General features: G+C 45.9%; 1 protein-coding gene across 1 annotated transcript in view; it reads left to right on the forward strand.

Annotated features, from left to right (window-relative positions):
• Positions 1 to 21,916, forward strand: part of NLK (nemo like kinase) — a 1,170,696-nt gene that overhangs the window by 112,642 nt on the left and 1,036,138 nt on the right. The window lies entirely within an intron of this gene.

A 21,916-nucleotide genomic window follows, 5' to 3' on the forward strand; every position in this document is an offset into this window, starting at 1 on the left:
TTTTACTTACACAGAACAAAGACCTTCCACAAGTCCGATCAACTTTTCATTTTGTATTCTAAGCCCTTTTTAGGGAAACTTTTATCAAAGGTCACCATTGCTCGTTGGATTTTTTCAGTGTATACTCTTGGTGTATTCAACCAAAGGAGTGTTTTCACTAGGTCAAGTTAGAGCACATTCTACTAGGTCTATGGCTACTTCAACTGCCTTTTGGTCCAGTTTCCTTGGATGACATTTACTCTGCGGCTACCTGGGCGTCTTCACATACATTCATCTCCCATTACAAGTTGGATCTTCTCTCCAGATTAGGGGATCCTCTGGCTCCGCTCCATTATGGAATATCCTTCCATGATGGCCTCCCAGGTGTTTGGTAGCTGGGGACTCTGTCCCACAAGTTGAAGAGCAAATTAAGACAACTTCAGATAAAGATGTTATGTACTCACCATATCGTTCCATCTGAGTTGTTGTTCTTCATTACTTAAGCCATTCAATTGATGATCAGAAGTTCTACCTTTTCAGAAAGGGTGGATGTTCATTATCTCACTGCTTCAGTGACATTTCAGGTTATCTGCTAATGTGACCCAGTACTGGTAGCTTCTGGAAGATCAGACTACCCTCCTCCTCACTTCCTGTGATAGCCGATTGGCTGAGCATATCCTGAGAGGGAAGCCTTCTGCTTTCACAGGGAGTGTGTTCTGTTTTTCTACCATCAAAAGAAGGAAGTCTTCTAACTTCTCACAAGATCCAGTGCTGATTTTTTTTTCCAGTTTACTGCTCAGATGAGCCCCATTTTGGGCACTCCCTCCCTCTCATTTTATTAGAATTATTAGTCTCTTTTTATTTAAAAATGTGATTTAATTTATTTCTGTCAGTGCTTACAGTAATTCCTATAGGAATTTCTGCTTATAGCAGTGTTTATTTGGCTTCTGAATATGACGTATGTTTGTTTTTATTGTTTCTGAGGAAACTTTCAGCACTTCTGTCAGACGTGCAGTGTGTATGTGTACTGTTAGACTCTAGGGGTTGTGTCATGCAGTCAGGACCGCAAATTAATCACACCTGTCTTTACAGTTCAGCTTTATTTTCAACTTTTGAAAGGAAAATATTGCAGCATTTGGATTTTTCAACATTTATGCATTTACTATATGTATGACTCTTTTCTGTGTGTTTTTAACTTCGGATCATGATTTTGCCACAAATGAAGTTATTTGAATGTACTGTGGGGATTTTACTCTCTCTGACAAGAAAATTTAGTTTAAATTACTATTAAACATTAACCATGTTAAACTGCCATACAGTAGTGTGTGGAGCTAATTTTTAACACTGGTTTGGCCGTTGTTAACTGGATTTTCTTTAACTTCTGTCAGTTGTAATAGAATTTTGAACACATTTCAAGTGTTTTTTTTTGTGGTAATATCACAGTTTGGATAAAATGTAACCAAGGACTCAACCGTCTCTAATAATTTAATAAAGGCAGAAACATTTGATGTTAAGTTGTCTATCTCGCCTTCATTCTTGCTGGTTGGAGTTCGGAGTCGATCCTCGGTTCCGACTCTGCCATCTACTAAAGCTCGAGAGCTATTTACTGGCTCGAGGCCTCCCCTTATCCCACATTGCTTGGCGCTAGATACCCAGATCTCGTTTGCCACTTCAGCTACGAGGTTGCGCTTTTACTGGCTCAGGTCGTATTGATCCTTTTTTTTTGTATTACTAGCTAATATTTACCGTGTATTTTTCTTAGATAGAGATTGTCTTTCCCTTGTAGTGTAGTTAGACTGTGTACACCCTAGTTTATCCCACTAAGGAAACTCTTTTTCTGTTAGAGAGCTTCTACCCACCCCACCCTTGTTTCTCTCTCTTAGTGGCTAACCCCACCATTGTTGTACCTATAGGAGTAGTGTTTAGCTTTGTAGTATTTGTATATTTTTATTAAGGATAGTTGTTGTTAAGTGTGTGTGAGAGTTTTTTTTGGTTATTATTGTTAGCTTAACTTGTGTGGGTGTGTGAGTGTTTCTGTGTGCCTTGTTTAAGCACTAGTTTAATTTTTCTCTCTTTAGTATCCCCGGGCCAGTATGTCCAAGGATACTAAAGTTTCAGGCTTCAAGAAGTGTGACTCATGCTGTCAGAAGATGTCTCTGACAGACGGTCACACTTCTTGTGTTTATTGCTTGGGTTCCCTACACCTCCAGGACTCCTGCTCGGTCTGTCATGCCTTCAGCTAGAGAGTCCTGCAAGAGCGTAGGAACAAGCTTATTTTGAGAGGCGTACTTAAGCCAGAGGGATCCCCGGCGAAGCCTCAGTCGGGAAAATCCTCAAAGCCCACCAAGCCGTCAGCTCCCAGTTCGGAGCCATCGCCGGGCGGAGCATCCGCCTCCTCTTCGGCTGGAGCCGACATCCCTAGACCTCAATCAGCTCCGACTTTAGTGTCGGAACCGTCATTAGGCCGAAAACGTTCTAGGTCCCCTTCCCTAGAATCGGTTTGTTCGGCTCCGAGGTCACCGTTGCTTCAGTCAGAACTAAGCCATAGGTCCCACTCCTCTTGGTCCTCCAGGTTATCTGATTATGACTAGGAGAAGGGTGGTCAGTAGACTCCTTAAATCGCAGGCCCTGGCCAAAATGTTAATCAGCCCTTCTCAACAGACTGTGGCTGTCCCGATGTCTTCAGCAGTTCCTCCTCCGACTCCCTTTTTGTGTTCGGAGCCGGAGCTGGTTGGGGCTCGAATCTTGGAAACATCGGAGCTGATGCCACATCTTTCGGCTCCTTCGTCGGCTCTGATCTCTTCATTGGTTCCTTTCTTGGAGGGATCTCGGCGCTGGGACTCCCTCGTCAGCTCCGAGGGGGTGAGTGGCATTGGACCCTTGTCCAACCCCGTTCTACCTCTCGGGGCTTCGGCACAGGTGAGCTTGGCCCCGATATCGGCCTCGGAGCCGTCCCTCTCGGTGCCGGGAGGGGTTCATGTCTCTTTGAAGCGGGGACCCTCTGCGCTGTCTGATAGGGGCGCCTTCAAGGTCATGAGGAGCGTGCTGACTCCTGAGTCAGCTCCTAGATCGGTCCCTTCGGCTCCTCCCGCCATGGTGCCTGCATCGGTCTCTGTCCACCCTCCTGACCCCAAGCGTAGAGAACAGACACTCCAGGTCGTCCCATTGGGCGTGTATTCCTGTTCCGAGGCCTCCCCTGATCATTCAGAGGAGCCCCCTCTGAAGAGAAAATGTAAGAGGAAACATGTAGACTCCCCCGAGTCAGTCACGTCTGATACCGACTTGTAGGATTCGGAAGGGTCCCCAAGATCCCCCTCTGAGGATATCTCTTTTTCAGACATCCTAGAGATCCTTTAGCAGAGGGGGAACTGAACTGCCCTTAACCCTTCCGAGGACGAGTCTGTATACCTGGACGCGTTTGGTTCTCGTCCTTCCACCTCTTGGGTGTCTCCACCCTTCGACCCGCTCATGGAAGTAGTGGCTCGAAGGGCATGGTCAGCCCCGGACACAGTGGAACCAACTCCCCACAGGCCAACTAAGTTCATTACAGCCCCACCCAACAAACAAACAATTTTTGACAAAAGGTGTCCCCGTTGATGCCATGGTGGTGGCAGCAGCCACTAAGAAGGAGTTGACTGACCCTTCGGTGCCTGTCCATCCACCTAATAAAGAGTCTAGGACAATGGACAGGTACGGGAAGTGGATGTTTTCCTCAGCGACCTTTTCCATGCGCTCGCTAAATTATCTGTGCCATTTCACCCGCCTTCAAAGGGATCTTCTCAAGGAACTGGGTGTTACCCTTCAGGATCCATCAGCTGCGGGGGCTCAGGATAAGATTAACTGCCAGCTGGCGACCCTTAACTCTATCATCAACTCCTCCATGCGACTCATTTCTTATGCAGCCGATGGGGCGAGTAGGGCCGCAGGTACAGGTATGGCTTTGAGAAGACATGCCTGGATGTGGTTATGTAACTTTGTTGACCCCCTTTAAGGCGTCCTTCACCAATACCCCCTTCGATGGTTCGGCTCTGTTTGCACCACAGGTGAAGGATACCCTTACCAGGTGTGAGCAGGAAGGCAAGACTCTCTCTGCCGTGGGAGTCAGTTTTTCTACTCCCTCTAGACCATACCCTAAGGGTCAGAAGAGTGGGAAAATGTGGTTTCGGAAACCCCAGGAAGTCATGCCTGACACACGTGGCGAGTTTCCCTCCAGGGGCAGGGAAGGGAACAATAATAGACACTGCTCGAGGGGCAGAAGGGGTCTGCAAAATCAGGGTAGCAGAGAATCTTTCTCTGACCAACCTTTTCAGCACCCCTGAGGGGCCGCCCGACTGTCCACCTTCGGAGGCAGTTGGGGGAAGATTGTCACTGTACCCAGAAGCCTGGCAACTCCTCACACAAGACAAATGGTTACGGTCCATTATATCTGAGGGATACAAAATCCCCTTTGTCCACACCCCTGTACAAACAACCAAGTCCCTTCCAGATGTTCCACCCGGTCTAAGGGAACGAGCAGTGCCAGAAATTTCAAAACTGTTAGAAAAAAGGGCCATCCAGCCAGTCCCAGCAGACCAGCAAGGATCCGGAATTTACTCCAAGTTCTTTTTGGTACCAAAATAGACAGGGGACTGGAGACTCATTTTGGATCTCAGCAGGTTAAACAAATCTGTTCAAAGAACGAAGTTCCGGATGGTCACGCTTCAGTCCATTCTACCCTTTTTGGGTCAGGACAGCTGGATGTGCTCCATAGACCTTCAGGATGCGTACTACCATATCAGAATGGACAGGCTCTCCAGAAGGTTTCTCCGCTTCCGGCTGGGAGCCAGTCACTATCAATTCAGAGCCCTTCCCTTTGGTCTCACCACAGACCCCAGGGTGTTCACCAAATGTATGGCAGTGGTTACGGCTCACCTGAGACGGTGAGGATTCCAGGTGTTTCCATATCTAGATGACTAGCTCCTTACTGCTTCCACCAGGCATCAGCAACTGAGAGCCAGGGATTATACCATCCAAACTTGCTCCGAGCTAGGTATCTCAATAAATTTCGAAAAGTCTGCATTGTCGCCTTGTCAGTCTATAACCTTTATAGGCGCAAGATTAAATACAAAAGAGTTGTCTGCAAAACTTCCTCTAGACAGAGAGTCAGACATTCACCAACATGTGCAGGTCTTACTTCAGTGCAAGAGGATTCAGGCCAGATTTGTACTAAAAACTTTGGGTCTCATGGCAGCAGCAATCATAGTAGATGTCCTTCAAGAATGCAACTGCAGTCCTTACATATGGGTTGTCCTGCCTCAGGCAGCCCTCGGTCCGCCAGATTCCAAAGTCTGGGTCCGACGTCGGCTGATGTCGCCTCCTCCCCGACGTCAGAGTGGTTGGGGTATAAAAGTATCAGCCGACGCCATCTTCCTCAGTCTTTCTTGCCGCGCGGTGCCCGAAGCAGAAGCAGTTCGCAAGTGCCGGTCGGTCAGCTCCTGTGTTTTTCGTATCCGAAGTCATCAAAAAAGCTAAGTACCCCGTTGGGGATCTTTTTTCTTGCCTCAGCCGATGTCAGAAAAAACTGAAAAAGTTAATAACTGTTTGTCTTGTGGTAAACAAATACCTCATAAGGATTTCCATTCTTACTGCTTCCCCTACCTTGGCCCAGACCACGACGTCTCGGCCTGTGCCGCCTGTGCTTGCTTCAATAAGCGCCCACTCAGCCGCCGGGCAGAGTTTGCTGAAGACTTTTTTGGCAACAAATTCTCCTATACTATGCCGTCGGAACAACCGACACCTCATATTTCCAAAAAACGGAAAGACCGGGACCGACATCCTCGGCCTGTGACTTCCACCGACTCCACGCCAAAAATTACCGCGAGTGCATCGGTCTCTTCTGAGGCGGTTGTGTCACCGCTTTACCGATCACTCCGGCCCCAGAGCCTGCGCCGGTGCCGGTGGTTGATTTTCCTCCAGATTCTGAAGCCCAAGATTTACCGGAGACCATACCAGTGGACAAGGTTACTCCAGCACATGGGGCAGCTAGGCCCCCTATGTCTATGTCTATCAAGGCCTACACACGTGCTAAGGCTGCTAGCCAGGCTAAGTCTCACCCTCCTAAAGCTCTGCCTCGGCCCACTTCTGATAAACAAATCATGTCTTTAGCTGCAGATTTAATTTTCTTAATCAGAGGCTCCCAGGCCCATCCTGAAAGAGGATCTCAGCCACCTTCTGACAAAAGGCCCAGGGTTGAGCATACTGACACCCTTTCTTCAGATGAAGCCTCTGGTGACTCTGATCACTCAGATATCCAGGAAGAGTCCTTCCAGGCCTACGAGGATTCTGATGCGGAGGATTCTATCCCCTCTGCCTCCCCCCCCTGAGGATATTTCTTTTGGGGAAGTTCTTCACTCCATGATGGAGCACTTTCAGTGGCAAGGCCAGGAATACTCCAACTCCAGGAAACGGCTTTGTACCTTCCTTAAGCTACCACAACACAGGCCTTTAGCTATCCCTCCAGTGTTTGATGTTCTGGATGATGTGTACTCAGATTCGAGTGCTTCTCCTGATTCTCTCCCTCCTGCTCCTGTCAAGCCGGACAGATACTACAGGGTTCCTGAAACTCATAAACATTTCTTTAAGGCCCATGCTGTTGATCTAGAAACCATTTCCCAGGGGCCCAAAGGGGTGACTGCATCCACGGCCAAGAATCCCTTGCCCTCAGACAGGGAAGCTAGGTCCCTGGAGAGGTGGGGCAAAAAGGTTTATACCTCAACCACACTGGCTATGAGAGCCCTCAATTGCCTTTTTCATATGTTTCAGTATCAGGATTTTTTGATGGATGATTTGCAGAAAAAGTTAGCCTCTCCTGAGCCTTTAGATAGGAAGGCCTTGCAGGATGTGGTTCACAACACACAGCAGGTTAGCAACCATTTTCTTCAGTGTGGATATGATGCATTGGAAGCTTCATGTTGGGCAGCTGTGACAGGGGCCGTCATACGTAGACATGCATGGTTAAAAGAACAGCCATTACCAGATCATGTTAAAGCAAAGCTTCTAGATGCACCTCTGGAAAAACAGAAGCTATTTGGTACTAATGCTCAGGATGTGTTGAAATCAATTGAGGAAAAGGCTAAATCAGTGCAAACAGTCAAGGATTTCCTCCAGGTTCAGCCTCCTAGGTTCAGCAGGAATTGGTCTTCTAAGAATTGGTCCTTTCTGGACACTGACAAATTTCAAAGGGGAAAAAGCAGGCGTGCCCGAGGAAGAGGGCAATACAGAGGCTCCTACAGGGGACGCCAATGGCAACAGGCTAATCAGAGAGGTGGCGCGGGGACTTCCCCTGCCCCACAGGGACAATCACAATGACTTGCCTTTGACACCACCGACCAAGGCTCAAAGAGAAGCACCTTTAGGCGGAAAATTATCCTTATTTTCAAAAAACTGGCACATTTTAACAAAGGACAAGTGGATTCTGGACATAATAGACCAAGTCTGCAGGTTCCACTTCCATACGTTACCAACAAGACAAGGCATGCCAAACCTGCCACAAAATCAAAGGGCAGAGGCATTCGAATAAATTTCAAAGCTGAAACAAATCAAAGCAATAGAAAAGGTTCCTCCTCAGGAACAAGGCCAGGGATTTTACTCAAGACTGTTCCTTTTTCCAAGAAAAGAAAAGCAATGGAGACCTATTCTGGACTTGTCCGCTCTAAACACTTTTCTCATTGTACCAAAATTCAAAATGCTGACGCTACAGCAACTCCTTCCCATGCTGGGCAAGGGGTCTTGGCTGGTTACTCTGGACCTCAAGGAGGCATACCTGCATGTCCCAATCAGACACAGTTGCAGAAGATACCTCAGATTTCTTGTAGGGTCAGAGCGTTATCAATTCTCAGCATTGCCCTTTGGCTCATCTACTGCGCCCAGAGTATTCACGAAATGCCTGGCATCAGTAATTGCACATTGCAGACTCCAGGGGATACAAATATACCCTTACTAGGACGACTGCCTTATACAAGCGGACAACAAGCAAGCCTTGACAAAAAACTTGAATTATGTCATTCACTTACTACAGGCTTTGGGATACACAGTCAACTTACAAAAATCAAGACTACTGCCATCCCAACAAATAACTTTTCTAGGAGCCAAACTAGACACAGAATCTCAAATGGCTTACCTCACAGAAGAGAAGCAAGAACAACTACCACATTACTTCAAAAGCCTAGCAAAGCTTACCCAAATGACTGCAAGGAAAATCCTGCAGGCCCTGGGTTTCATGGCATCTTGCATTCTACTGATTCCACTGGCAAGACTACACATGAGAAAACTACAATGGTACCTAAAAAGTTTATGGTCTCAACTCAGCCACAACTTAGAAGCAATTATCCCACTCATCCCATGTCTACAAAGGGAATTTTTGTGGTGGGCCCAAGCAAGCCAGTTAAACAAAGGTATGCCTTTCAACAAGCCTCAAACAAGCCAAATCGTTACAACAACAGACGCCTCAGACCATGGATGGGGGGCGCACATGGAGGGCAGATGTATTCAAGGGCAATGGACTCCCCAGGAAGTACATCTGCACATCAATCAAAAAGAGATGTTAGCAGTAATGCATGCAATCGAGGCCTTCAGAAAATATATTCAGCAAGGTCATCTACTAATAAAGACAGACAACACCACTGTTATGTGGTACATAAACAAGCAGGGAGGTACTCATTCTTACCCCCTTTGCAGACTAACAATGACTCTTTGGGAAAAATCCCTGAAACTGAACATACAGCTGCAATCCCAGTTTGTTCCGGGCAGGGACAATGTTCTAGCGGACAGTCTAAGCAGAAACATCCTGGATCCACACGAATGGATGTTGCATCCAGACATTTTTGCACAATTAACTTCTGCTTGGGGGAGGCCGGACGTAGACCTCTTTGCCTCCCACCACAATCATCATCTGAAAAAGTTCTGCACGAGGTCACATCATCCACAAACCTGGAAAATAGATGCTCTCTCATTCAGCTGGAACTCTCTAACAATCTATGCATTCCCACCTCTACCATTGATGACCAAGGTGTTACTGAAGATCAAAGCAGAGCAACCGAAAGGCATCTTAATAGCTCCAGATTGGCCAAGACAGCACTGGTATCCACTACTAAGGAGCATAACTTGCACCAAACCGTGGACCTTGCCTCTATGTTCTCCACTCTTGACTCAGCACAATTACCGGACGGTTCATCCAAACCTGCAAACTCTGTGGCTGACTGCTTGGAGGGTCCCATGATTTCTCCGCATATCTCTTTCTCCAAGGAAGTTCAACAGATATTATTAGAAGCACGCAGACCTTCCACCAGAAAAGCTTATTCAGCCAAATGGAAGAGATTCAGCATCTGGAATACCAACAAGGGACAGGATGCATCAGTAATGAACATTCCACAGAAATTGGAATACTTGGCAGACATGCTGCATAATGGACTTTCCTATTCTTCCATAAAAATACATGCTTCAGCAATTTCAGCAAGATACAACACCGATCCTCCTGTGTTCTCACATCCTTTGCTAAGACAATTTTTAAGAGGGGTAAAGCATATCAAACCTCCCAGAAAACCACCAGTGCCTGCATGAGACCTCAATTTCGTGTTGGAAAAATTAACTCTTCCTCCCTTTGAGCCAGCAGCATCTGCAGAATTGCAATTTCTTTCCTGGAAAACAGTTTTCCTGTTGGCAATAACCTCAGCAAGGAGAGTTTCGGAGATACAGGCCCTCATGGCAGTACCTCCATTCCTCATTTTTCATCAGGACAGGGTATCTTTAAGAACCAATCCTTCTTTTATGCCAAAAGTGATATCCAGGGTGTCTCTAAATCAAGCAATTCACCTGCCTACTTTCTTCCCCAATCCTCAAAATAAAGGGGAAAAGCTGCTGCACACTTTGGACATTCACAGACAACTGCGCTACTACTTGGACAGAACAAAGGCCAACAGAAAGTCTGACCAACTGTTTGTAGCTTACGCTCCCGGAGTACAAGGAAAAGCAATTTCCAAACAAACAATTTCAAAATGGATTGGACATTGCATCAGATTTTGTTATTCCTACCATGGAAAGGGTGTGCCAGCCAATGTCAGACCACACTCCACCAGAGCTACAGCCACCTCCACAGCCTTCCTAAGAGGGGTGGCTACAAAGGACATTCTAGAAGCTGCTACATGGAGCTCCGTGCATACATTTTCCAAGCACTACAACCTCCCCTTATATTCCAGATTCCGAGCAGGCTTTGCTTTGGCAGTCCTGCAGGGCATTTTAGCTACACCATCCTTATCTTAGAGCCTACCACCCCCAGCTTGGCTATGGTATTCAACCCATATGTTATGACTGCAGTTGCATTCTTGAAGGACATAGTACAGTTTTGTACCTACCATAAATGTAGATGTCCGATAGATATGCAACTGCAGTCAGGTTTTCCCTCCCTCTTTCCCCTCTGTGCATTGGGTCCACTTTCCTCCTTTTATACTTGGCTGGGGATATCTGTTATGGTGTATCTGTTTATTGCTATTGTGTATGTCTGGAATTTTTTATCCAGTTCTATTTTTAGCCTTCCTTGGAGGGCACCTGGCATCTGGGGCAAGAAACACTGAGGAAGATGGCGTCGGCTGATACTTTTATACCCCAGCCGCTCTGACGTCGGGGAGGAGGCGACATCAGCCAATGTCGGACCCAAACTTTGGAATCCGGCCGACTGAGGGCTGCCTGAGGCAGGACAACCCATATGTAAGGACTGCAGTTGCATATCTATCGGACATCTACATTTATGGTAGGTACAAAACTGTACTTTCCCCTGGCTCGTTTTCAGATGCGGATTCTTCAGTGGATGCTCTTTACCTAATGGTCTTTTCAACAACTTCCGATGTCTCACAACATAATAATCACCCAATCATGCAAAGACCACCTGGCTTGGTGGATGGGTCTCCCTTCTAGTACTCCAGGGCAGACTGTTTGTTCTTCCTCCTCCTGTTGCTACGGTGACCACGGATGCCTCCCTGATCGGGTGGGGGGAGCATTTTCAGGGCAGGACTGTCCAGGGCACTTGGCAACCTCTAGAGTACCACCTGCACAAAAACGTCTTGGAGATGAGAGCGGTGCTTTTAGCGTTGCAAGCTCTTCAGACTCTCTACCCACCGGGACTATTGCATTTCAAGCAGACAATATGTTGTAGTGTGGTACATCAACAAGCAGGGCGTAACCAAGTCCTATCCGTTATTTCGAGAAGCACTCAGACTCTGGCAGTGGGCGATCTCCTCTCAACGGTTTCTGATAGCAATGCACATCCCCGGGAACTCCGTCATAGCGGACAGGCTAAGCAGAGCTATTCTCATGCCTAACGAGTGGTCTCTCAATCAGTCAGTAGCGGACAAAATTTTCCTCAGATGGGGTCAACCTTGCTGCGACCTTTTCGCAACTCCTCTCAACAGCAAGTGCGACGATTTCTTCATGCTGTTCCCCCTCCCTGGACACTCCCTCAGAGACGCTCTAGTTCACGATTGGCCCAGGGGTCTTCTGTATGCATTTCCACCTTTTCCCCTAATTCCCAATCTAATTCAGAAGGCGACCGCATTGGGATCCAGGATGATCCTCATTGCCCCTTACTGGCCTCGACAAATTTGGTTCCCATTCCTGCATCGTCATCTGCTGGAGCAGCCTTGGAATCTGGACCCAGTGCCAGACCTTTTGGTCCATCAGTCGGGCGGGCTGCACCAACCCCTTCAGTCTCTCAACCTCACAGCTTGGTTGCTCCACTTCCAACCTTAGCCAGGCTTCCACATATTTCTCAGCCGGTGCGTGAAATCATCCTTTCTTCACACAAGTCTACCACCAGGAAGACTTATGCTAGTAAGTGGAAACGTTTCTCTTTCTGGGCAGAGGCTAGGAATATAGACCCCTTTACAGCCCCTGTCCATCACGTTCAAGATTTTTAGCAGAACTTTTTCAAGCTGGTTCCTCGTCTGCCACCATTAGGGTCCAATTAGCTGCTATCGCAAATTTCCACGCTGGCCTGTCAGAAACCAGCATCATGTCCCACAAACTTTGCAAGGCCTTTCTTAAAGGGACTATTTTGCTTAGGCCCCCGGTCAGAGATCCCCTGCCTCCGTGGGATTTAAATTTGATATTAGCATCCTTGATTGTCCCTCCTTTTGAACCTGCGGCTTCCTGTTCCTTAAAATTACTCTCCTGGAAGACTCTCTTTTTAGTAGCCATCAACTCAGCTAGGAGAGTTTCGGAACTTCAAGCCCTCTGTAGTCATCCTCCTTACCTTGTGTTTCGCAAGGATAGAGTTTCACTCAGGATTAATCCTTCTTTTCTGCCCAAGATACCTTCTGAAACAAACCTGAATCAGGCTATTGATCTACCTGTCTTTTTTCCTAACTATTCGAACAAAGTTGAACAAAAGTTACACCAATTGGACGTTCATAGGCAATTACATTTTTATTTGGATAGGACTAAGCAAACAAGAAAATCAGACCAACTCTTCCTGTCCTATGCTGAGGGCAAACAGGGCCTGCCAGTTTCTAAAGTAACCTTATCCAGGTGGTTGTCCTCTATTACTTTGATTTATCAGCTGAGATATAAAGAACTCCCTACTAAACCTAAAGGTCATTCCACCAGAGCGTTAGCTACTTCGGTAGCTTTTCAAGCTAGACTACCAATGGAATCTATTTGTGCTGCAGCCACATGGGCCACTCTTCATACCTTCATTTCACATTATAAGTTGGATATGGCCTCTAGGAGTAGAGCTGATTTTGGATGTCCTTCAAGGATGCATCTGCAGTCCTAACAAATGGGTTGTCCTGGCCTCAGGCAGCCCTTCGGTCGGCCGGATTCCAAAGTCTGGGTCTGGCCTCGGCTGATGTCGCACTTCACCCGACGTCATAGCTGCAGTTCAGCGGGTATAAAGGCATCAGCCGACGCCATTTTCCTCAGTCTTTCTTGCCGCGTGGCGCCCGAAGCAGAAGCTGTTCGCAAGTGCCGGTCGGTCAGAACCAGAGATTGCTACTACCGAAGACTTCTAAAAAGCTAAGTACCCGTTGGGGACTCTTTCTTGCCTCAGCCGATGTCAGAAAAAGTGAATAACTGTTTAACTTGTGGGAAACAAATACCTCATAAAGATTTCCACTCTTACTGCCTACCTTGTTTAGGCCCAGACCACGACGTAGCAGCTTGTCTAGCCTGTGCTTCCTTCAACCGACGAACACTTAGACGTCGGTCGGAGTTTGCAGAGGAGTTTTTCGCTCGCTTTTGCTTATATCATGCCGTCGGAGACTCCGACTTCACATTTAGCTAAAAAGCGTAAGGAAAAGGACCGACACTCGCGGTCCATGGTTTCGGCCGAAACCGCGGTTAAGCCAACCGCGAGTGTCTCTGTTTCGGCCGAAGCCGAGTCCGCGGTTCTTCCTTCGGCCGAAAGCATGCCTCCTTCTACCGAGGCCTCTTCCAGCATGGCTGAAACTGCTACTGAAAATCCACCTGCTCTTACAGTTTCTCAGGATTTATCAGATACTATCCCCTTAGATGTATCTAGAGCTGCTAGGCCCCCTGCATCCATGTCAATTAAGGCTTTTGCCAGGGCTAAAACAGCTAAATCTTCAAAGGCCGTGCCTGCTAAAGCCCCCTCTCACAGGCCTAGCTCTAGTACTCAAATGCTTAGTCTAGCAGAGGATCTCATTTCTTTGATCAGGGGAACCCAGTCTCACCCTGACAGGGCCTCTCACCCACCTCCAGAGAAGAGGCTTAGAGCAGAGCCCCCTGAGCCAGTTTCTTCAGATTATTCCTCTGATGATTCAGAAAATACAAATCCTCCAGAGGGCCCTTATTCTCCTTATGAGGACTCTGATGCAGAGGATTCCATACCTTCTGCCTCTCCTCCTGAGGAATTTTCTTTTGGGGAAACCTTACATGCTATGAGGGAACAATTTCAATGGCAGGGCCAGGATTTTTCAGACTCTAGGAAAAGGCTTAGGACCTTTTTACATCTACCACAGCATAGGCCTTTAGCTATTCCGCCAGTACTTACAGTTGTGGATGATGCATTCAATGATGCTTGTACTGCCCCTGACTCACTGCCACCGGCCCCTGCTAAGCCCGACAGATACTACAGGGTTCCGGACACACATTATCATTTGTATAAGGCTCCTATTGCAGATCCTGAAACTATTTCACAGGGCCCCAAGGCTGTAGCAGCTGCCTCTGCCAAAAACCCCCTCCCCTCTGAAAGAGAATCTAGGGCATTGGAGAGATGGGGTAAAAAAGTTTATACTTCTGCTACTCTTTCGGCTAGGGCCTTAAACTGTCAATTCCACATGATTCAGTATCAGGAATTTCTGTTAGATCAGCTCACTAAAAAACTGTCCTCGCCTGAACCTTTAGACCGTAAGTCCCTTCAGGATTTGGTGCATAACACTCAGCAGGTCAGTAATCATTCCTTAAAATGCGGCTCTGATGCACTGGAGGCTTCCTTTAGATCAGCTATGAGTGGTACGGTGATCAGAAGGCATGCATGGTTAAAAGAGCAATCCTTACCAGACCATGTAAAGTCAAAGCTTCTAGATGCTCCCATGGAAAAGCACAGTTTGTTTGGTTCCCCTGCACAACAAGTGTTGAAGAAGGTGGAAGAAAAAGCTAAATCTGTCCAGACAGTCAAGGATTTTTTACAGGTCCAGCCTCCGAGGTTTAGTAGGAACTGGCCTTCCAAGAATTGGTCCTTTCCAGACACCACCAGAGCACAGAGAAGTAGAAATAGACGCCCTAGAGGCAGAGGTCAATCCAGAGGTGCCTACAGGGGACGTCAGTGGCAGCCTAACAGCCAGAGAACTACTGCCACAGATCCAGCCACTACCACTTCTACAGGACAATCACAGTGACTTGCTCTGAAACCGCCTACCAGGGAACAACTGGCAGCACCCTTAGGCGGAAAATTAGCTTTATTTTCAGTAAATTGGCATTACATTACAGGAGACAAATGGATTTTACAGACAATAGACAAAGGCTACAGGTTTCACTTCCATACTCTTCCAAGGAAGAGAGGAATGCCAAACCTACCTCCAAACCAAAGGACAAACGCTCTACAGCAAATAGACCACTTACTAAGGATGAGAGCTATAGAAAAGGTACCGGCTATGGAACAAGGACAAGGATTTTATTCAAGGCTTTTCCTAGTACCAAGAAAGGAAAACCAATGGAGACCTATCCTCGACCTGTCCGCTCTAAACACATATCTCATTGTTCCAAAATTCAAAATGCTGACCCTACAGCAACTTCTTCCCATGCTGAGCAAGGAGTCTTGGCTGGTGACTCTGGATCTCAAGGAGGCATACCTGCACGTCCCCATACGACCAAATTGCAGAAGATACCTCAGATTTCTTGCAGGATCAGAGCATTATCAATTCTCAGCATTGCCTTTTGGCTTTTCTACTGCGCCCAGAGTATTCACGAAATGCCTGGCATCAGTAATTGCTCATTGCAGGCTTCAGGGAATTCAAATTTATCCATACCTGGACGACTGCCTGTTACAAGCGGACAGCAAAGACAAATTAACAAAAGATTTGTAAAAGGTTATTCACCTGCTACAAGCCCTGGGTTACACAGTCAACACAAAAAGTCAAGGCTGATACCATCCCAAAGGATAACCTTCCTGGGTGCAGAACTGGACACATCAAACCAGATGGCATTCCTCACAGCAGAAAAACAGAAGCAGCTACCACTCTACTTCATGGCATTAACAACGCAGAACCAGCTTACAGCAAGGAAAATCCTGCAAGCCCTGGGTTACATGGCATCCTGCATAATATTAATTCCACATGCCAGACTACATATGAGGAAGTTGCAATGGTACCTGAGGAATTTATGGTCTCAGCACAAGCACAGCCTAGAAACCCAAATTCCAATAATTCCATGCCTGAAGCAAGAATTCCAGTGGTGGGCCCAGGCCTGTCAATTGAACAAAGGACTGTCCTTCCACAGGCCTCACCCAAGCCAGACTATCACCACGGACGCCTCAGACCTCGGTTGGGGGGCACACATGGTGGACAAGTGCATACAAGGCTTATGGACTCAAGACCAGATGAACCTACACATAAATCAAAAGAGATGCTGGCAGTAAAACAGGCAATTCAGACATTCAGACCATTTCTTCAACAGGGTCATTTGCTGATAAGGACGGACAACACCACAGTTATGTGGTATATCAACAAACAGGGAGGCACACATTCATATCCTCTATGCCGGATGGCAATGGACCTCTGGAATGTGGCCCTGAGCCTCAACATTCAGCTCCAAGCCATATTTGTGCCAGGAAAAGAGAATATTCTAGCAGACATCTTAAGCAGAACCACCACGGATGCCCACGAATGGATGCTGCATCCAGACATCTTCAAAACCATCACAAGGAAATGGGGACTGCCAGAAATAGACCTGTTCGCATCCCCACACAACCACCAAATGAAAAAAATTCTGCACAAGGACATACCACCCACTTGCTTGGAAGGTGGACTCCCTATCCTTCAGTTGGGAAAACCTGACAGCATATGTATTCCCACCTCTTCCTTTGATGCACAAAGTGCTACTGAAGATCAAAGAAGATCACCCGAGGATCATCTTGATAGCTCCAGATTGGCCGAGGCAACATTGGTACCCGCTACTGAGGAGTATGTCCCGGGAACACGCATGGCCTCTCCCCCTACTACCTCTACTGCTAACACAGAACAACTTCAAAATCCTGCATCCAAACTTGAAAACACTGCAGCTAGCTGCTTGGAACATTACATAAGGAAAAATAACCCAGATTTATCTCAAAGGGTTAAAGACATTATCTTGGAGGCTCGCAGACCCTCAACAAGGAAAACTTATTCAGCAAAATGGAAAAGAGATCTCATTTGGAGTGCAACAAAAGGAGTAGATGCATCAGTGGCAAACATAGCTAACATCCTGGAATACTTAGCAGAGCTTTTCCACAATGGTCTGTCTTACTCCTCCATTAAGATTCATGCATCAGCAATTTCAGCAGAATACAACATGGATCCTCCAGTCTTTTCTCAACCTCTACTCAGGCAGTTTCTCAGAGGAATTAAAAATGTAAAGCCACCAAGGAAACCACCATTGCCTACATGGGACTTGAACTTTGTGTTAGAAAAGTTGACACTTCCCCCTTTTGAACCAGCAGCAACAGCAGAATTACAGTACTTATCTTGGAAGACTGCATTCCTGCTTGCAATCACTTCAGCTAGAAGGGTTTCTGAATTACAGGCACTAATGGCAGTACAGCCCTTCCTTATCTTCCATCAGGATAGAGTGTCCATGAGAACTAATCCTACCTTTATGCCAAAGGTGGTCTCCAGAGTATCATTAAACCAAGCAATACACCTACCAACATTCTTCCCCAACCCACAGAACAGGGGGGAAAGATTGCTGCATACCCTGGATGTACACAGACAATTGCGCTACTACCTGGACAGAACCAAGAACAATAGAAAAACTGACCAGCTTCTGGTAGCATATGCAACAGGAATGGAAGGAAAAGCAATTTCAAAACAAACAATCTCAAAATGGATAGGAAATTGCATTAGATTTTGTTACTCTTATCATGGAAAGGCAACTCCAGAAAACATCAGACCTCTCCACAAGGGCTACAGCCACTACTACAGCTTTCTTACGAGGAGTGGCTACCAAAGACATTTTAGAAGCTGCTACTTGGAGCTCCGTGCATACATTTGCCAAGCATTAGAATCTACCTTTATACTCCAGATCCCGAGCAGGTTTTGCCACTGCTGTTTTGCAAGGGATCTTAACTACACCATAAACAATTAGTGCCTCCTCCCCCAGTTTGGCTATGGTATTCTACCCATTTGTTAGGACTGCAGATGCATCCTTGAAGGACATAGTACAGTTTTGTACCTACCATAAATGTAGATGTCTGAGAGGTATGCATCTGCAGTCAGGATTACCCACCCTCCTTCCCCTCTGTGGTACTCCTAGGGTATTTGCCCATCTTGTAGCTAGCTGGGGGAATCTATTATGGTGTATTTGTTTGTATATATGTATATACATGTTTATTTCTATTTGCTCTCTATTGTTTGGAAACATTTGCATTTATCCAAATTTAGCCTTCCTAGAGGGCACCTGGCATCTGGGGCAAGAAACACTGAGGAAAATGGCGTCAGCTGATGCCTTTATACCCGCTGAACTGCAGCTATGATGTCGGGTGAAGTGCGACATCAGCCGAGGCCAGACCCAGACTTTGGAATCCGGCCGACCGAAGGGCTGCCTGAGGCCAGGACAACCCATTTGTTAGGACTGCAGATGCATACCTCTCAGACATCTACATTTATGGTAGGTACAAAACTGTACTTTCCACTGTGCTCAAGAGTCTGTTCCAATGAGCCACCCAGGACTAAGGTGCTAGGGACGCTGTCCCAACCAGCAAGAATGTAGGCGAGATAGACAACTCAACATTAAGAAGTTATGTACCTACCATAATGTTCCATGTTAGTTGTCTTCTTCTCGCCTTCTTTCTTGCATTCCACCCTCCATCCCCCTAGCTTGGACAGACCGAAAAGAGTCCCTTTTTGAGGCTGTCTTCCTCTGGCTGGGTCTTATCCTGGGTTACGTCCTCCTCTCTTTTAGTACTGTAGGTAAACCTTGTAGTTTGGACAGGTGTCCTTGAAATTTTTTTTTCTATGGTTAGCTCTGCCAAACGAGATCTGGGTATCTAGTGCCAAGCATTGTGGGATAAGGGGAGGCCTCAAGCCAGTAAATAGCTCTCGAGCTTTAGTGGATGGCCGAGTCGGAGCCGAGGATCGGCTCTGAACCCCAACCAGCAAAAAAGAAGGCGAGAAGAAGACAACTAACATGGAAAGTTATGGTAGGTACAGAACTTCTTCTTATTACTTATTGTATTAGATTTCTTGTGTTGTTGTGTTTTAATTGGATAATGGATTGTCATGCTGGCTATATTATAAAATGCATTGAACACTGAGTTTGTTTTAACTCAAAAGCTTTGTGTTATTGTTATACATTTTCTGCCTTTATTAAATTATTAGAGACAGTTAAGTCCTTGGTTACTTTTTTGTTGGATATTTGTACTAGTGGGGCTCATTTGGACACCAATAATAGCTCAGTTTGGCAGAATTTAGCTGTGTGGGGACGTACTTGTTGTGAATATCAGTTGGTGTCATTTTATTATTCTGGCTGGTGTTCTCTCCCCCAACTTGATGGATCCTAACTCTGGTACTCCCATCAAATTTGGTTGCACTTGAAAAGTAAAAACAAAATAAAATGTCTCTCTATGCTTAGTGATTCTGTTGGGAACCACTGCTCTGCCCATATCTCCCTCTAGTGTAGCTTTGTCAGCCACTGTGGAACAGTTTAGACACCTCCTCTGGGGCTGTTCCAGTAACTGTTTTTGGTGTGGGAGAACCAAACCTTTCAATTGCAGTAGTGGTCCATTTTAAGAGCCCTCTTGCCAGGCACACTACTGTCCTCAGATATTTTATCTGGTACATGGCTCTAGTGCTAAGAATGAGGAAGAATCTGATGAGGACAATGTTAATTTCCTAGATGGCACCGAGTCCAGTCACTCTGATTCTTTGGAAGGTGAACCTGAGGTTAAGTCTAAACAAGTGTTCTCTCTTCCTCGGAAGATTGCTTGATTCAGTGATGTTTTTGCTTGGGAGCAGTCAGGAACTACTACAGTTTTCGGCAAGGTTTGTGAATATGTTTTTAAAGTTGCCTGCAGTAAACCAGTATTTATTCCAGCAGTCCCTAAAATAGGTCGGAGAAAATATAGGCTTTTCTCTGATATGACTGGTCTCTTTTTTTCAATGGCCTGCTGACCCGGCTGTGGTCTTCCCAGCTGCCTGATGAAATAAAAAGGTCTTTTCTTCATCTAATCCAGCTCCTCCTGATAAGAGGAGAAAATGGTTAGATCTTCAGGGCAAAAGAATGTTACTTTCTAGCAGTCTAGCCTTTAGAATGTTAAATTAATCATAGTTATATATGGAAATTTGTTTTACACTGTTCATACAGTTTGGATGATTTTGCTGCATCTTTACCTGCAGTGCAGAAGTCTTGTATGAAATGAAATTGTTTCTTCCTACAGTACCACCATCGCATTAATTAACTTCTCCAGCACTATAAACTCACACAGGAACCAAGGCAACCTAGTCTCGGCTACCTTTCTAGACTTATCCAAAGCATTCGATACAGTTTCCCATAATGAACTCCTAACATGCCTCTCTGACCTCAACATTGACAAGCCCTCCCTGCTCGGTTCCAAAAGTTACCTAGACAACCACCAACAGTCTGTCAAATGGCTCAGCTCCCTATCCTGTCACACTCTGCATCCCACAAGGCTCTATTTTTGGGCCCCCTTCTCTTTAACATTTTTACAAACCATTTTCACTTAGTAACCACAAAAGCTGACATAGTCCGATACGCTGACAACGCAACCCTAATATGCTCTGTTCTTAGCATCCAACTTTTCCATCAAAAAGCCCAAGAGTCCTTTACAGAGACAGAAAACTGGTTAAGTAAGTCACAACTGATATTAAACCCCAAGAAAACATAACTTATGTTGTTTCACCAGGCAAAGACTAACGACCCCAACTTGTCCATACTCTCGACCAATAAGACATCCATCACCCCAGTATCAGAGACTAAACTACTAAGGCTTACAATTGACCCACAACTAAAATACAATAGACACATCTCCATAACTATCTCCAAAGTCCATAAAAACTAGGCACCCTATATCGCTGTAAAAAATACCTCACCTCCAAAGCTCGAACTGACATAGCCAGAACCCACCTTCTGTCCACGTTACTCTACACATCCCCAGTTCTAACAAACCTAAATAAAATCAACCTGAACAAACTCTCCACCTGCTACAACAAAACTGCAAGGTTCACAACTAATGTCAAATCTCGCTCCCACCTCTGCCAGTTCCTACACTCATTACAGTGGCTCAAATTTCCCAGTCTACAACGTTACCATCGACTCAACCTAGCCCATCAAATATTATACTCTCCTTAGTAAACCCCTGCCCTAACTGGTCTCCTAAACTTTTACAACACAAACGGGCACCTACGATCCAGTAATAAAGCTGTAATCAGTACAATTCCATGTAAGAACAGCTCATGCGAATCTCTCTTCCCTAATGAAGTCGCAAAAACATGGAACACCCTGCCCCTTGACCTCAGAATGCAAAATATACTTCTGCATTCAAAAACTTCCTTAAATCTTACCTTTACAGAAACCGCTTTTGTAACTGTAATCAGAGCCCCTGCTACCACAATGACTGCAAGACTTAACTTTAAAACAGTTCCTGCTATTCTTCCCTCATGCTTCTGGTGTTAACCATTTATTGTCTACCTACCAATGATTACTGTACATAATGTATATATTAACTGGTAAATGCCTGGGAATAATGTATTCTAATTTCATTCATTATGAATTCTGTATATATTACATCTACTATGTATTATATGTTTCCTAATCTGCTACTGTCATTTCTCACTTTGCAACATTTCTCATAATCTATTTTGTAACTAAACGCTGTTATTACTTTATTTTCTGTAATGTCTGGAGCTTTTTCCCCCAGGACTCCGCTGAAAATGGACACCAGTTGTCCAGTCGGACTATCCTGGTAAACAAATGTTAAAATAAATAATGATAATTTGACTTCGGTTTCAAAACCTGCTTTGTGAGGGATGCTTGATTGTGCAGATGCAGTCTTGAGAAATGCTGCTGTTTCTTGTAGCATTGGTCCCAGCTAGTGAATGTCTTAACTTTGTGGTCTTTCAGTTAAGTTGTCGTGTTTGGTCTTTCACAGAGACAAGAGTTTCAACTGGAGTCAGTCGCTTGTATGCTTAAGGTAGCTATGTAAACCAGTCTAAATCAGAATATCCATCTAGCAGGCTTC

This window comes from Protopterus annectens, chromosome 13.part0, assembly GCF_019279795.1.
Source record: "Protopterus annectens isolate FY-2018-M chromosome 13.part0, PAN1.0, whole genome shotgun sequence".
In the NCBI taxonomy this organism is placed as follows: domain Eukaryota; kingdom Metazoa; phylum Chordata; order Ceratodontiformes; family Protopteridae; genus Protopterus; species Protopterus annectens.